The 6496-nt window shown below is 44.8% G+C and overlaps 1 non-coding gene across 1 annotated transcript; it reads left to right on the top strand.

Annotated features, from left to right (window-relative positions):
- The first annotated feature begins 283 nt into the window (after nt 1-283).
- Nucleotides 284-367, top strand: TRNAQ-UUG. The gene has a single exon. It is a non-coding gene; the product is annotated as a tRNA-Gln (tRNA).
- Nucleotides 368-6496: the final 6129 nt, after the last annotated feature.

Here is a 6496-nt window from a genome sequence, read left to right as displayed (position 1 = left end):
AAGTTTAAATGGGGTAAAGTATGCAAAACTCCTGGTACCTTCTCTGGATATTTTTAAGCTCTCAGAAAATGGTGGCAACTATTTTGTTTTTGCCAGCACATTAAAATAAACATATAATTACACTCGCAAGTTGGCATCCAGTGCCAATCTAGATTTACAAAGAGGGATTCTAAAAGGAAGGAGCTGAGCTGTGTGTTGGATTGGTCTGGGATGCTCTCACAGAGGAAATATGAATTAATTCAGTTCTTGAAAATTGGATACAAAGAATTCAGATGGTGGGGGCGCCTGGGTGGCTCAGTCGGTTAAGCGTCTGTCTTTGGCTCAGGTCATGATATCGGGGTCCTGGGATCGAACCCCACCTCAGGCTCTCAGCTCAGCGGGGAGTCTGCTTCTCCCTCTCCGTCTACGTACTCTCTCTACTCTCTCTCTCTCACTCTCTCTCAAATAAATAAATAGAATTTTTTTTAAAAGAATTCAGATGATGAGTAATAATAAAAAAAAAATTGTAACTCACCGTTCCCTGTGTACTAGGGTCTTGACACAAGGCGTTCTAGTCCTTCAAAGCCTCTATGTCCACATATCCACCCTGAACACATCTGAGGAACCCAAAGCGCAGAGAGGTAAAGTGACTTACCCAAGGTCACAGAGCCACAAAACAGTTGAACCATGAGTCAGTCCATACCTCTCTGACCCTCTGGCCTACTCTTCCCCTCTCTGTGAAGGTCACTGAGGACAGTCCAGAGAGGAGTCGAGGGAGAAGAGCCACCCATCCGTCCAGTGGAGTGGAAAGTTCATACCGCTCTGGATGGTGCCCATGCTCTGTGGACAGGATTCAGGTCCGTGAAGCTGGATGGGAATAAAAATTGCATCTTCCTTTCCATCAACATTTGCCCGAAATTTAGTATTGCCTTCTATTTTGACTCTAGGCAATAAACAAATGGTATTATCAGCAGTGCTTGAGGCCTCAACAAGAGATGTGCTGGCCAGTGTCCCGTGGTGATGAAGGGTATAATCCCGGTCCAGAGCCAGAGCTCTCTCTGCCGTGCTCTGCTGCACACTTGTATCAGTAAACTTACCCTGTGTCTCAGGTGCTGGTTCGCTTGCTCAGTTCTTTACCTAGAATGGAACAACCCTGAGGCCAGAAACTCTCTTGCAAATCTTATCATTTGATCCAAAACCTGGCACAGAATAGGGACTCATAAATGTTTGTCGCCCGTGGTACGAAGCCTTCCACAATGGCTCCTGATGACTTCTGGTTATACACGCCCTTGTGTCATCTCTGCCTCTTGAGTGTGACCCTAGGGACTGCTTCTAACAAATAGAACACACCAGATGTGATGGGATGTCATTTCTGAAAGGTGATAAAAGGCTGTCATTTCTGTCTGGCACAGTCTAACTCTTCTGACATGCCTGCCCTGCTGGAGAGGACCGCCTGGCAGGGAACCCAGGGCAGCCTCTGGCCGACAGCCAGTGAGGAGCTGAGGCCCTCAGTACAATAGCCCACAAGGGATCTTACCAAAAACCACTGAGTGACTTGGAGGTGGGTCCTGCCCCAGGTGAGCCTTCAGATAGGATCACAGACCCTGAGCCAACTCCTTTATTATAGTGAGACCCTGAGCTGGAAGGTCCAGCTAAACCATGCCCAGACCCCTAACTCACAGAAACTACGACAAAATAAACATGCGTTGTTTGTAAGCTGCTAAATTTGGGGCAGTTTGGTATGCAGGAATAGATAACCAACATTACCTAGCCGAGTCAAGGAGAAAGAGGAGAAAGGTGGGAGGCAGAGAAGGTACAAAGGGGCAGAGTGCAGAGCCCTCTGGCCCTGTCTCCCCTCAGGCCATAATCTAGGGGTCCCTCCTCAACACCTCAATCTCATACTCTAGACTCTTTCTCATCCCCCTCAACACCAATAACAGCTGCACAACCTTGCTTATCCTGGCGCATGCCTTAGGGACTATTTGAATTTTCCTCCGGTGGTTACATCAGGCTCAGTGACTCGTGCCAAAATTGTACTGTAACCAAATGCCTCTCTCCATCAGGACAGAGGTCAACGTTGGTTAGTGTTCTTTTAATGCTCTTGTAGTGACTCCCAGCCCATCCAGTGAACGGCACAAAGTCCACTGTGTTGTCATGCACTTGACTACCAAAGAATTTCCAGGACTTTTGGCGGTGAGGACATCTGGTCCAGAAAATCATATGGATGTGGTCAGTTGCCTTGGTCCCCTGTCCTCACTCAAGCTCACAGGGCCCCATCCACCAGCCGCCTTCTGGGAATGTGGATTTTCCCCACACATACACCCCTGTCCTTGCCTGGCTTTTGCACAATTCCACTTTAAACCCATGGACCCTAGAGGTATTATCAGAGGCTCCCGCCTGGTTTTGAAGAGGCTTTTGAAATGGAATGGAAGTACCAGCTGAGAAAGCCCCAAAAAGAACTCTCAGGGCCCCTGCCTTCCTTGGCCTGACCATGCCTTCTCCCCATTGAATGCAACACTCACCCTCTGGGCCATAGTGGCTTTGTTTTACGTGGCTTATTACCTCTGTTCTAATGCACCAATCATGGAAATACATGAATTTAATACTGGAAATTTAATACATGGAAATACTGTGGATTTAATACTAGTGTTTCATTCAGGAGTAGTACTATTATATTGAATGTCCACGTTAATTTTTTTTTTACAATATCAAGTTTATTGAGGTGTAGTTTACATACTATAAAATGCACCTATTGTAGTTGTATATTTTAATGAGTATGACTATTTATACCCCTGTGTCACCATGACCACGATTAAGACATGGAACATTTATGTATCCCCAAAAGTTCTTTTGTGTCTCATATAATTTCCCCTACTCCTGTCTGAAGGTAACCGCTGATCTGCTTTCTGTCATTACAGACTAGATTTGTGTTGTTTAGAGTTTCATAGACATAGAATGACACCACATGTCTGCTTTTGTGTCTGGCTTCTTTCACTCGGTGAAATGGGTCTGAGATTCATCTGCAGAGTCAAATCGAAGGTATCCAGCATGACAGCAGTTCATTCCTTTTGATTGCTGAATACTATTCCTGTCTACCTTTTATATGTGGGTTTTTTTCTTTCGCATTTTCCAACTTGATTAAAGAACCATTAACATGGACTCAGTACATTAAATATTCAATTTGACTAGTTGTATCATGTATATATCAATGATGTACACATAGATTTTTCTAAATCAGATGTTTTAAAGAAAAACAGTACAGCTCAGAATGATTAAACAATTCATTTGTTCAAGTCTTTGGGAATTCTGAGTGAATATTAACCTCACATTTGGCTAACAAGAGAATCTTGGAAAATTTTCCAAAAAACATATCTGTCATGAGGTATCTGTTGCCAACAAATAAGCTTTGAAAAGCAGTCCTTTTGCTGAAAACAAAACCAAAATAAAACAAAAAACAATGTTTAATGGGCATGTCACTACATTCAATATTGCTATGACAGGACCCCCAACTGCAGTGACATAAACCCAACTAAAAGTGGATCAAGGAAAAAAAGTGGGAAAAAAGTAAAATTTATTGGTTAACATAAATGAAAGCCCAAGGGCTTCAGGCACAGCTGTATCCAGGAGCTCACACATCATTAGGACTCAGTCTTTCTTCCTCTATTTTTCTCCTCTGAACCCTGCTTTTCTCCCTATTAGTGTCATTCTCAGTCTAACTCTTCCCATGTGGTGGCCTGCTGCAGTTTCAGATTACTTCTCTCTTACATCACACTTAAAAACAGAAACCATTTTGGATATTTATATTGGAGAAAATTTAATGCAGGGAATTGGTTACAGTGGTGATGGAGTTGCTGAGAAGACAACCCAGGGATGTTGACAAATCTGGACCTTAGCCACAGTAGGAAGTCCCCGCCTCCCTTCTATCAGAGAGACAAAGAGACCAGGATGATATAACTGGAGCCCAGGAGCTGGGGACCAGCCTGATGGGGACCAGAGGCACAGAGGAGCTGCAGCTGCTGCTGGACACACTGCCCAGGACAGGGAGGGAGAGGGAGAACTACTCTGGCCTCTCCCTACTTTTAGGGAGTCGTCCCCAGTGCCTTCAATTGGCCTGACCCAGCGGGAAGGGTGGCCAGGGTGCCTGAGAAATGTCGCCTGCAGGGGCCAGCCCCCTGGAATACAGACAAGAGGAGAGGAAAGTTAAGGAAGACAAAATGCCCAGCACAGTCCCCTGGAAAGGGAGCTTTTTAATAGTTCCAACACAAGTGCCAGAAAGCCATCCGATTTGTCCAGGAGTGTCAGACCCACCCCTGGCTTGGGGGCCACAATTGCAAATGGCCCAACTCAGGTTATTTCCATGCAGTAAAATAGGGGGATGGCTATGATGTAAACTGCAGCAAAGTCAGGGCCTTGCTGCTAGAGCTCACAGTCTGTGGGAAAGTAGAAAAGGGAAAAAAATAGGCGAAGAAGCACAATTTTTGTTCCTTCTAATGAGGCTCCCTCATTCTCAAGCCTGAGGCCCAGGGGCTGGGTGGGAAGGCTGGCTGTAGGAACCTAACCCCAGGAAACACAAAAAACAAGTGTCTAAGTGGTCTTCCATGGCACTTGGACGTCTAAAGGAGACACTTTGCAACCCAAATGCCGAGGCCAAAGGATTTCCTACGAGTCTTTTATGATCTCTATAAATTTCAAGAGAGAGAATTGGTGAGCAACTGGGCTCTGTCACTGTCAGGTTGCTGATTGAACGTGCCTTTAATGGAGTCTCCAGCAGCCATAAAAATGCATGAAAACAGCCTTCTGGACACAGGCAGCTCTGATAGATGGAGCAGGGACACCCAGTAAAAGCCAGATGGGCTGGGCTTGTCCTCACGCCTGTTAACGAGAATACATCTTAGTCTCTTAAGAGAGAATTTGTGCTTAGAGAAACATTAAACATTCTACATGAACTTTTTCTCCCGGGGAATACACACACATGCACACACACACACACACACACTCATAATCAGAACTAAATACTGCATGGGCATGGCTTTGATAGAAGACAGCATGCCCCAATATTTAAACATGTGAGCACTCGGGTGAGTTGAAGAGTGTCCCCTACAAACTCATGTCCACCCAGGGCTTAGGAATATGACCTTGTCTGGAAATAGGGTCTTCAGAGATGTCACTTTCCATAATGTTTGAAAAATAAGCCTTGTTTTGCCCCTTTACAAATTGGGGATATTAATAATGGCACCTACAGATAAAATGAGTAGAGGATATGGACCACATACACTAGAATAAATGCACAGTAAATGTTGACCCCTGTCATTCTACATGAGCAGAAGGGAGGGAGGGAGGGAGGGAGAACTCTTAAAAGCGAGGTAATACTCATCTTTACCCTGAATTCATCGATTATGTCCCAAGGGAGCGCAGGACAAAGCTCTCATTTAGCAGGACACATTGCCTTCCTTCTCCTAACCCTTCATTTAGCTTTGGAGTCCCCATAACTTAAATCTTCTAGAAGAGGGGAAATGTGTCTCTGTGAGTGCAGATGCTTGTAAGGCTCTGCTGTGATGGGCCAGAGGCCAGCTACGCGTAGACCTGATTTGTCCTGGTCAGGTGGTCCCCTAAATGGAGGAGGCTGGCCAGGAGGTGAGGAGCCCAATTCAACACTCAGATAAGGAAAGGCACTGAACCCCTTTATTCTGGACAGGGGCATATGGTACCGATCCTTTGGCATGCACTAAATTTTCAAATACTCATTTATTTTGGAATGTATATGAGGTAAGCAGAAGAAAACCTGTACCGTTTTCGAAGGAACTCATTCCCTCTGCCAGCAGCAAAATACCTCTTGTGGGAAGGTATTCATTGCAAATAAATTCTCTTCAGGGGAAAGTACATGCTTTTCTAAAGGGGAACATTGTTCTCTACAGATGTTCTAATTCAAGGGCTATCTGTATTGAGCGTGTACACATATGTATTAAATGCAAAGTGGGAAAATCATTAACCGTATATGTTAAAAACTGAAAACGCATATGTGCCCAAAATCACAGTAGAAACAAGTAGAATTTTTTTTTCTCACTTATCAATAAGAGAAATCGGGTTCAGATAATTTAGTGTTACCATGGTGTCTCCAAGCTATTATCAGGCATGCAGGCTCCTATCTTTCGGTTTTGCCAAACTCACAGTGAGTCGCTTCTGTCCTTGGAGTCATGTTAGGGCCCAGGATGGCTCTTGGAGCCCCAGCTACCACCAGAGTATTCCAGACCAGCAGTGCATGATGAAAAGAAAGACCAAGGAGTGTACCTTCCAAGTGTATCAACCTTTTTGATAGTCTTCCCCCAAAGTCCCAAACATGTCACCGTCATCTCTACCCCCTAACTATAAGTAAAACTGAAATGATGCCCTTTTTTGGGTACATTGCCACCTCAACTAGAACTGGGGTTTCGTTACTCAGAAGGGGAGAATGGATATTGGACGGCAACCAGCAGCCTCTGTCACACATAGAAAACTAAAAGTAAACTTGAACAAGTTA

This window comes from Ursus maritimus, unplaced genomic scaffold (assembly GCF_017311325.1).
Source record: "Ursus maritimus isolate PB19 unplaced genomic scaffold, ASM1731132v1 scaffold_14, whole genome shotgun sequence".
Taxonomy (NCBI): domain Eukaryota; kingdom Metazoa; phylum Chordata; class Mammalia; order Carnivora; family Ursidae; genus Ursus; species Ursus maritimus.
Note: the sequence above shows the minus strand (reverse complement) of the source record. Positions and strands in the feature narration are given on the sequence as shown.